Raw genomic sequence first — 11,179 nt, 5'->3', positions numbered from 1 at the left:
TCATAATAGCCACAAACAGTATAAAGTATCTTGGGGTGACTCTTACCAAACATGTGAAAGATCTGTATGACAAGAACTTCAAGACCCTGAAGAAGGAAATGGAAAAAGACCTCAAAAAATGGGAAAACCTCCCATGCTCATGGATCGGCAGGATCAATATAGTTAAAATGGCCATTTTGCCAAAAGCAATATACAGATTCAATGCAATACCCATCAAAATCCCAACTCAATTCTTCACAGAGTTAGAAAGAGCAATTATCAAATTCATCTGGAATAACAAAAAATCCAGGATAGCTAAAATTATTCACAGCAACAAAAGAAATTCTGGGGGAATCAGTATCCCTGACCTCAAGCAATACTACAGAGCAATAGTGTTAAAAACTGCATGGTATTGGTACAGTGACAGGCAGGCAGATCAATGGAACAGGATTGAAGATCCAGAAATGAACCCACACACCTATGGCCACTTGATCCTCGACAAAGGGGCTGAAAACATCCAATGGAAAAAAGATAGCCTTTTCAACAAATGGTGCTGGTTCTACTGGAGGTCAGCATGCAGAAGAATGCAAATTGATCCATCCCTGTCTTCTTGTACTAAGCTCAAATCCAAATGGATCAAGGACCTCCACATAAAGCCAGATACTCTGAAGCTAATAGAAAAAACTGGGGAAGACCCTTGAGGACATCGGTACAGGGAGAAAGTTTCTGAACAGAACACCAATAGCATATGCTCTAAGATCAAGAATTGACAAATGGGACCTCATAAAATTACAAAGTTTCTGTAAGGCAAAGGACACCATCAAAAGGACAAATCAGCAACCAACAAATTGGGAAAAGATCTTCACCAATCCTACATCAGATAGAGGGCTAATATCCAATATATATAAAGAACTCAAGAAGTTAGACTCCAGAAAACCAAACAACCCTATTAAAAAATGGGGTACAGAGTTAAACAAAGAATTCTCACCTGAAGAATTTCAGATGGCGGAGAAACATCTTTAAAAATGCTCAACTTCATTAGTCATTAGAGAAATGCAAATCAAAACAACCCTGAGATTTCACCTTACACCAGTCAGAATGGCTAAGATTAAAAATTCAGGAGACAGCAGGTGTTGGCGAGGATGTGGAGAAAGAAGAACACTCCTCCACTGCTGGTGGGGTTGCAAATTGGTACAACCACTCTGGAAATCAGTCTGGCGGTTCCTCCAAAAACTGGGCACCTCACTTCCAGAAGATCCTGTTATACCACTCCTGGGCATATACCCAAAAGATTCCCCAGCATGTAATAAGGATACATGTTCCACTATGTTCATAGCAGCCCTATTTATAATTGCCAGAAGTTGGAAAGAACCCAGGTATCCCTCAGCAGAAAAGTGGATGCAAAAAATGTGGTATATATACACAATGGAGTACTATTCAGCCATTAGAAACAATGAATTCATGAAATTCTTAGGCAAATGGATGGAGCTGGAGAACATCATATTAAGTGAGGTAACTCAGACTCAAAAGATGAATCATGGTATGCACTCACTAATAAGTGGATATTAACCTAGAAAACTGGAATACCCAAAACATAATCCACACATCAAATGAGGTACAAGAAGAACGGAGGAGTGGCCCCTTGTTCTGGAAAGACTCAGTGAAGCAGTATAGAACAAAATCAGAACAGGGAAGTGGGAAGGGTTGGGTGGGAAAACAGGGGGAGGGAAGGGGACTGATTGGACTTTCGGGGAGTGGGGGTCCAGAAAAGGGGAAATCATTTGAAATGTAAATAAATATATCAATAAATTTAAAAAAAAGAAACAGAAAAAAAAAGAAGTGCTCAACATCATTAGTCATTAGGGAAATGCAAATCAAAACAACCCTGAGATTTCACCTTACACCAGTCAGAATGGCTAAGGTCAAAAACTCGGGAGACAGCAGGTGTTGGCGAGGATATGGAGAAAGAGGAACACTCCTCCAATGCTGGTGGGGCTGTAAGATAGTACAACCACTGTGGAAATCAGTCTGGAGGTTCCTCAGAAAACTGGGCATAACACTTCCGGAGGACCCTGCTATACCTCTCCTGGGCATATACCCAGAGGATTCCCCACCATGTAATAAGGATACATGCTCTACTATGTTCATAGTAGCCCTATTTATAATTGCCAGATGCTGGAAAGAACCCAGATATCCCTCAACAGAAGAGTGGATGCAAAAAATGTGGTATATCTACACAATGGAGTACTATTCAGCCATTAGAAACAATGAATTCATGAAATTCTTAGGCAAATGGATGGAGCTAGAGAACATCATACTAAGTGAGGTAACCCAGACTCAAAAGGTGAATCATGGTATGCACTCACTAATAAGTGGTTATTAACCTAGAAATGTGGAATACCCAAAACATAATCCACACATCAAATGAGGTACAAGAAGAACGGAGGAGTGGCCCCTTGTTCTGGAAAGACTCAGTGAAGCAGTATAGAACAAAATCAGAACAGGGAAGTGGGAAGGGTTGGGTGGGAAAACAGGGGAAGGGAAGGGGACTGATGGGACTTTCGGGGAGTGGGGGTCCAGAAAAGGGGAAATCATTTGAAATGTAAATAAATATATCAATAAATTTAAAAAAAAAACAGAAAAAATAAAGAAGTGCTCAACATCATTAGTCATTAGGGAAATGCAAATCAAAACAACCCTGAGATTTCACCTTACACCAGTCAGAATGGCTAAGGTCAAAAACTCGGGAGACAGCAGGTGTTGGCGAGGATATGGAGAAAGAGGAACACTCCTCCACTGCTGGTGGGGCTGTAAGATGGTACAACCACTTTGGAAATCAGTCTGGAGGTCCCTCAGAAAACTGGATATGAGACTTCCGGAGGACCCTGCTATACCTCTCCTGGGCATATACCCAAAGATTCCCCGGCATGCAATAAGGACACATGCTCCATTATGTTCATAGCAGCCTTATTTATAATAGCCAGAAGCTGGAAAGAACCCAGATGCCCCTCAAAGGAGGAATGGATACAGAAAATGTGGTATATTTACACAATGGAATACTACTCAGCAATTGGAAACAATGAAATCACAAAATTTTTAGGCAAATGGTTTGATCTGGAAAATATCATCCTAAGTGAGGTAACCCAATCACAAAAGAATACACATGGAATGCAATCTCTGATAAGTGGATATTAATTATCCCAGAAGCCCTGAATACCCAAGGCACAAATTGCATAACAAATGACTCCCATGAAGAAGTATGGAGAGGGTCCTGATCCTGGAAAGGATTGATCTAGCATTGGAAGGGAATATAAGGACAGAGAAAAAGGAGGGAGGTGATTGGAGAAGGGATGGAGAGAAGAAGGTTTATGGGACATATGGGGAGGGGGGATCCGGGAAAGGGGAAATCATTTGGAATGTAAACAAAGAATATAGAAAATAAAAATATTTTAAAAATGTTTATTAGCCATTTGTATTTCTCCTTTTGAAAGTCGTTCCATAAATAAATCTTTAAGAAAGTCATTCCATTAATAGGTCATTTATTGACTAAACTATTCAGGTTTGGAGATGGTTAATGTTTACAGTTCTTGTATATATTCTAGATGTCAACTGACTGTTTAAAATATAGTTTGCAAGGATACTAATCTTTGCGTGAAACTAGGTCATGAAACTAGAAAAAGAGCCATAAAGGCAGGAGGCAGGGGAAGAGGTCTGAAAGGGGGGTTGGGGGACAAAAAGAAAGAGAATACATGTGACATGAGAGCAGAAAGGAGCTAATGGGGTAAAAGGGGGATCAGCACGAGAGGGAGAGATAGATGGGGGCGAAGGAGCGAGGAAATATGTGTGAAAGTGCCCTACTGAAACCCACTACTTTGTGCTGATTTAAAAAAAATTTAGTAAAACTGAAAGTAAATACTTTCTAGCAACAGAGTGAGGGCGAGGTAAGTGGTGTACTTCTACCATGTCTATTCGGTATTTTATGGGCTGCTCTCAAGAAAAATCAAAACAGCTTTTGTTTACAGAAAAAAAATGTGATTCTGTAAAAATAACAAAAACGACATGAGCTGATAACTAACACAGTATGTGATACTTATGTCCTTTCTCTTTCCCAGCCACAGACAATTAAAATGTAAATAAAAGCTAGTATCATTCACTGCATATAGGAAAAGTCAGTACTATTTATCCCAAACACAGTTAAAATTTAAACAAAAACTAATATCATTTACTGTAAGCACAAAAGCCATGTGATATGTAGTGATGCCGAATTTAGCTTACCAAAATATATGGAAGACTCACATGTAAAGTTTTGCATACCTTACATAAAGGAAAATGAAGCAATTTTTTTCAACTTTTTATTGGTTCTTTGTGACTTTCACATCAAGCACACCAATCCCACTCATCTTCCACTCTCCTTGAACCTGCCCTCCACCCTTGCAACCTCTTCCAAATATAGAAAAATCTCATTGTGGAAGCTGTAGTGTGTCACAGTGTGTCCCACGTATAGCTTTTGTCTATACTTCTTTGCTTGCAAATGTTCATTGCAATGAGTCATTGGTCTGGTACGAGTGCTCTGGCTTCGCTACTCTATCAATACTGGAACTTCAGTGGGTTCTGTGTGTCATGGAGACTGTAGTTTGGGATCTGTAGGAACAGTCCCTTCATGCATTCTAGCTTCATCAATGGGGTAGATTGGGATGGGCCAATTCAAAGCCTTGGATCTGGGCCTGAGAGGTATCTGACCTGGTCAGTCCACCAGCTCTTCCACTCTCCCACTCTTGGAGCCTGTTCACCCGCAACCTCATCAGCCAGGACCTTCTCTACCTGCTACCCAAATGAGGTGCGGGGCCTGCTCTCCCAAGTGTTGCAGCTGGTGAGATATGGCCAGTTCTCCCATTCTCGGGATCCCAGGGACAGCTCTCCCATTTGTCATAGGTGGTGAGGGATGTCAGAAGGGAGGAGGGCATCTTTCCCTAATCAGCACCACCTCCCAGCAGACAAAAAGCAGGGCCAGCTCCCCTGTCCTCACTCCCTTGGGACTGACCCACCTGCAATGCCCATGTCCAGCTTGACTATGTTACCCAAGTGACATGCAAGACCTGCTCTCCCAAGTGCTCCAGCAGGGGAGGGGCAGAGCTAGATCTCTTGCTCTCATGACCTTATCAGGGCCAGCTCTGCCACAGGTGGCAAGAGGGAAGGGAGGGCATCTCTCCCTCACTGAAGCCACTGCACAGCAGACAAGAGGCAGGGCCAGCTCTCCTGAACTCCTGCCGTTGAGGCTGGCTCATCCACAACCCCCACATCCTGGACTAGCGGTACTATGCTGCTGAGGCAAGTTGCAGTAGGTGAGGAGCAGGGCCCGATGACCTCAGAGCCAGCTCTCCTGCTGGTGACAAGGGGAAAGGCACCCTCACCCATGTCAAGGCACTGCAGATAGATAAGTAGCAGAGCCGGCTCTCCCATACTCACACCCCCAGGACTGGCTCGCCTGCACTCCTCCAGCAGTATCAGCTCCACTGTGCTGTCCAGGCAAGGTGCAGGGCCCACTCTCCCAAGTGCTGATGAAGAGCCAGGACAGTTCTCATGCTCTCATGTTCCCAGGATTACATCTTCCACCTGCCATAGGTAGCAAGGGGCAAGTGGGGAAGGAGGATATCTCTCCCTCATCCATGCCACTGCATGGGAGGTGAGTGGTAGGGCCAGCTCTCCCCACTCATACCCTGAGGGCAGGCTCACATACAACTCCTGCAATGTGCAAGGCTTGCTCTCCTGAGTACTGCAGCTTGCTAGGGGTGGGGGTCAGCTCTCCTGATCTCACACCCCCAGGGAAATATCTTCCACAATGTCCAGGTGAGTTGTGGGGTCTCACCCTCAGACATTAGCATGTCCCCAGGCCAAAGATGGCCACCTAACAGACCCCTGCTGCTCCAGACCCAGATGTGATCCCCAGTGGCAGCACAGGCTAGGACCCCACCATGGTCCCAGGTGTCATCTCCAGCTATTTGCATCAGGCTGTTCCTCACTATCTTTGAGTCTCCAGTTCTTCCTCTCTTCATTGTGCCCGTATCCTTCTGTTTCTCTCTCTCCCATTTCTCCACTACTTACTTGCTCCTCTTAGTGGTATCCCGGGTCTCTGAGTGTCTGGTGTCATCTCAGAAATGATATGCCCAACTTGTGGCGCCAGGCAGGAGTCATCTCGGGCACAATCTCAGACTGGTGATCATCTCAGGCTAGCTCCTGTCTGGGCCCCATGGAGCAGCTCCGATGGTCATCTCAGGTCTGCTCCTCAACCGAGACCACCCAAGTGGCACCATGCAAGGGTTATCTGTCTTGGTCGCTCAGACCCAGGGCCCACAGTCCCAAGTGGGGTTCATCTGTCTCAGGCTTGCTCCCCACCCTTGAAAGCCCTAACTAGTTATCCACTACCAAGTGCTCATCTCTGAAACATACATACAGGTAACACTAAACAGACAGACAGACAGACAGACAGAGAATTAAATAGAAATAGGTCATAAATTTGAAAGGAAGCAAGGAGAACTGACACAAGTAGGGTTGGAAGGAGGAAAGGAACAGAGAAATGATATAGTGATATTTTAATTAAAAAAATAAGAGACTCTGAGAGTACCAAGGGTCCAGGTTAGTTGACTCTGTTGATCTTCCTAGGTGATTTCTATCTTCTGGAACCCCCCTCTCTGAGTATGCCCCCAACCCTGGCACTTCAAGTCTCTGGGAGGCTAGGCACTTCCTTTCCCACTAAAGCCAGACAAGGCAGCCCAGCTAGTAGAACATATCCCATGCACAGGGACCAGTTTTTGAGATAGCCCCAACTCCAGTTGTTCAGGACCCATATGAAAACCAAGCTGCACATCTGCTACACATATGCAAGAATACTAGGTCTAGTCCATATATGTTCTTTGGTTGGTGAAGAAGGGGAAGAGAGAGAGGAGAAAGATTGTGGGAAGGGTGACTGGGAAGGGAGCAGTGAGGAGAATGTAAATTAAATAAGTTTAAATTTTGGGTTTTTTTTTAATTTGGTTTTTTTGAGACAGGGTTTCTCTGTGTAGTCCTGGCTGTCCTGGAACTCACTCTGTAGACCAGGCTGGCCTCGAACTCAGAAATCTGCCTGCCTCTGCCTCCCAGAGTGCTGGGATTACAGGCGTGTGCCACCACCGCCCGGCAAGTTTAAATTTTTTTAGGGTGCTGGAGAAATGGCTCAACAGTTAAGAGCACTGACTACTCTTCCAGAGGTCCTGAGTTCAATTCCCAGCAACGACATGGTAGCTCACAACCATCTGTAATGGGATCCAATGCCCTCTTCTGGCATGTCTGAAGACAGCTACAGGGTACTCATATACATTAAATAAATAATATTTTTTAAAAATTGAATTAAATGTTTTTAAAAAATTAAGAACAGTTCTTTCATTCTGGTCACCTGATTTACTTTTAGTCCTGCTGCAGTATGCCTGCAGGAGTCCTTCTTGATACCTCAACTCCATTCCCTGAGGGCTCCACCTCTTGGTGCAGACCCTGGGTTCCCCTAGCTACTTCCTGTCATCCTCTCAGCCTTCCCTTCTAGATAAATTCCATTCTTTTGGATCACCCACTAGCCCACAAAAAACACTTTCTACCAGGGACTCGCAGTGGCCCCAGTGAACTGAGCCTCGGGTGGGCAATTTTCACTGTCCTTCTGGTCATGCATTCCCAGCTCTCCAGAAATGCTCTCAGTCCTGCTGCAGTCTGTTGCAGGAGCCCTTCCTCCCACTCACCTTTATTTTCTGGGGATTCTGCCTCTTGGTGTGAACCCAGGGTCTCCCCTGCTCTCTCTCACTCTCCTCAAAAAATTCCTCCTAATCCATCTTCATTTCTTTATGCCACCAGCCAACCCACAGAAACGTTCTTGACCAGGAATCCGCAGCCACTACACTTGGTGAAGATCCAGAGTAGGCAACAGCAACAAAAGAACAGAACACCCACTCAACAAAGACATAGCCAGATATGTAACTAAGGAACACCTCAAGCATCATAAATCCCAGATACCTAGATTCAGTACAAAAACATAAACAGTCAAGACAATATGCCTCCTCCAGAAGCCAACAACACTATTGCAGTAGATCTTTAAGAGCAGCAATTTAGCTAAAATACAAGACAAAGACTTCAAAATAGCAATTATGAATATATCCTAGGAACTTGAAAAGAATGTGAACAAATGCCTTAATGAAGACAGAAAAGACAAAAACATTGAATAAAATAACTAAAACATATCAAGACATCAAGGTGGAATTTAACAAATAAGTAAAACACTAAAGAAATAAAGCCAATCTGAAATAAAGCTGAAAATAATAAATTTAGGATGTCAAATAAAAAATTCGAAGGTAAGTCCCAGCAACAAATCATAAGACACAGAAAAAATTTATGCCTTGAAAACAAGGTAGAAGAAATGAATAGGTAAGACAAAGAAAATGTTAAATCTTAAAAATGGTGGTGGTGGGGGAAACTGGGAGAAGTCCAAGTATACTGGCCACATGCCAAACTTTCCCACTCTCTCATTATCTCGGTGTTCCCCCACCTTATCCCTAGTCCTGTGCCCTCCTACTCACTGTGCCCCAGCCTACAGCTGGGGCAGAGACTCACAACTCTCTACCAAAGACCACACAGACTGGGAGAAATCCATGTAGGCTGCCCTCCCACCAAACTCCCCCACTCTTTCACTATCTTGGTGTTCCCCCAACTTATCCCCAGTCCTATACCCTCCTAATCACCTTGCCCCAGGCTCCAACTAGGGCAGAGGCTCCCTGCTCTACCAGAGACCACACAGACTTCAAGAAACTTAGACTATACAAAACCAGAAGACCAGAAAGGAAACAGAAACCTAGGAAGAAAACACCTATCCAACAAAGATAAACTCAGAAATTGGTACCTAGACCTATAATTACCCCAAATCCAGATGACTAGAAGCCAGCATAGAATCACAACAATAACCAAGACAATATGTCAATACTGGAACCCAGAAAATACTACTGCAACCCCTTAATATTCCAACACAACAGAAGCACAAGAAAAAACCTTAAAACCAACGTTATGAAGATGATTGATGTCCTTAAAGAGGAAATGAACAAATCCCTTAAGGAAATCAAGGAAAACACAAACACATAATTGGAGGAAATGAATAAATCCCTTCAAGAAAGCCAAGAAAAAACAAACAGTTGAAGGAAACAACTAAAACTGTTCAAAACATGAAAATGGAAATAGAAGTCCTACAGAAGGTACTAGAAGGAAAACTCCAACCTAGGGAAGTTAACTACACCTACAAAAACACAGGCAATAAATAATCTCACACCAACAAAACCAAAAGAGGGGAAAGAATTATCACACACACACACACACACACACACACACACACACACACACAAGCATGCACACACTACCACGAACAACCAAATAACCAACTATCAGGAATTAACAATTATTAGTCATTGAAATCTCTCAATGGATTCAATTCCCCAATAAACAGGCTAACAAAATATATGTTAAAACAGCATCCATCCTTAATCTGCAAACAAAAAACATACCTCAACATCAAAGATAAACATAACCTCAAAGTTAAGAGTTAGAAAAGGATTTTCCCGGGTGGTAGTGGTGCATGCCACCAGCACTTGGGAAGCAGAGGCAGGCGGATTTCCAGTTCAAGGCCAGCCCAGTCTACAGAGTGAGTTCCAGGACAGCCAGGGCTATGCAGAGAAACCCTGTCTCTGAAAACAAAAACAAAAACAAAAGGAGGAGGAGGAGGAGGAGGAGGAGGAGGAGGAGGAGGAGGAGGAGGAGGAGGAGGAGGAGGAGGAGGAGGAGAAGAAGAAGAAGAAGAAGAAGAAGAAGAAGAAGAAGAAGAAGAAGAAGAAGAAGAAGAAGAAGAAGAAGAAGAAGAAGAAAAAGAAAAGGATTTTTCCAAGCAAATGGACTCAAGAATCAAGCTGGTGTGGCCATTCTAATAGTTACCAAAATAGACTTCCAGTCAAAATTAATCAAAACACACAGGGAAGGATACTTTATACTCATCAAAGGAAAAATCCACTAAGTTGACATCTCAGTTCTGAACATCTATGCTCCAAATGCATTTGTAAAAGAAACATTACTAAAGCTTAAATCACACACTGAACCCCACACATTAATAGTAGGAGACTTCAACACCCAACTCTCACTAATTGACAGGTCATCCAGACAAAAACTAAGCAGAGATATAATAAAACTAACAGAGGTAATGATTCAAAGAGTCCTAATAGATATCTAGAGAATATTTCACCCAAACACAAAAAAATACACCTTCTTCCCAGCACCTCATGAATCCTTGTGAAAAATTGACCATATACTTGGTCACAAAGCAAGTCTCAACAGATACAAGAAAATTAAAATAACCCTCTATATCCTATCAGACCACCACAAACTAAAGCTAGATTTCAACAACAACAGAAAACCTACAAACTCATAGAAACTGAACAATTCTCTACTGAATGACTATCGGATCAAGGCAGAAAAAAAGAAATTTAAAACTTTCTAGAATTCAATGAAAATGAAGGCACAACACCCAAACTTATGGGACACAACGAAAGCATTGCTAAGAGGAAATTTCATAGCACTAAGTACCTTCATAAAGAAATTAGTGAGATCTTATACTAGTAACTTAATAGCACACCTGAAAGTTCTAGAAAAAAAACAAAAAGCAAACACACACACACACACAAATGTAGAAGAGTAGACTTCAAGAAAGAATCAGAGAGCTGAAATTAACAAAATAGAAAGTGAGAATAATACAATCAATGAAGCAAGGAGTTGGTTCTTTTAGAAAATCAACAAGTTAGCCAAATCCTTATTCAAACTAACTAGAATACAGAGAAAGAATATCCAAATTAACAAAATCAGAAATAAAAAGAGAAATAACAGACACCAAAGAAATCCAAAGAATTTTTAGGTCTTACTTCAAAACTCTGTACTCCACAAAATTGGAAAATATAAAAGAAATATAAAAAACAATTTTCTTGCCGGATACCACTTACCAAAGTTAAATCAAAAGCAAATAAACAATTTAAATAGACCTATAACCCCCAAACGAATTAGAAGCAGTCATTAAAAGTCTCCCAATTAAATATACAAACAAAGCTGAGGACCAGACAGTTTTAGCACAGAATTCTATCAGATTTTCAAAGAAGAG

Source organism: Apodemus sylvaticus, chromosome X (genome assembly GCF_947179515.1).
Source record: "Apodemus sylvaticus chromosome X, mApoSyl1.1, whole genome shotgun sequence".
Lineage (NCBI taxonomy): Eukaryota > Metazoa > Chordata > Mammalia > Rodentia > Muridae > Apodemus > Apodemus sylvaticus.
The sequence above is the reverse complement of the archived record's forward strand: the minus strand, read 5'-3'. Positions refer to the sequence as shown.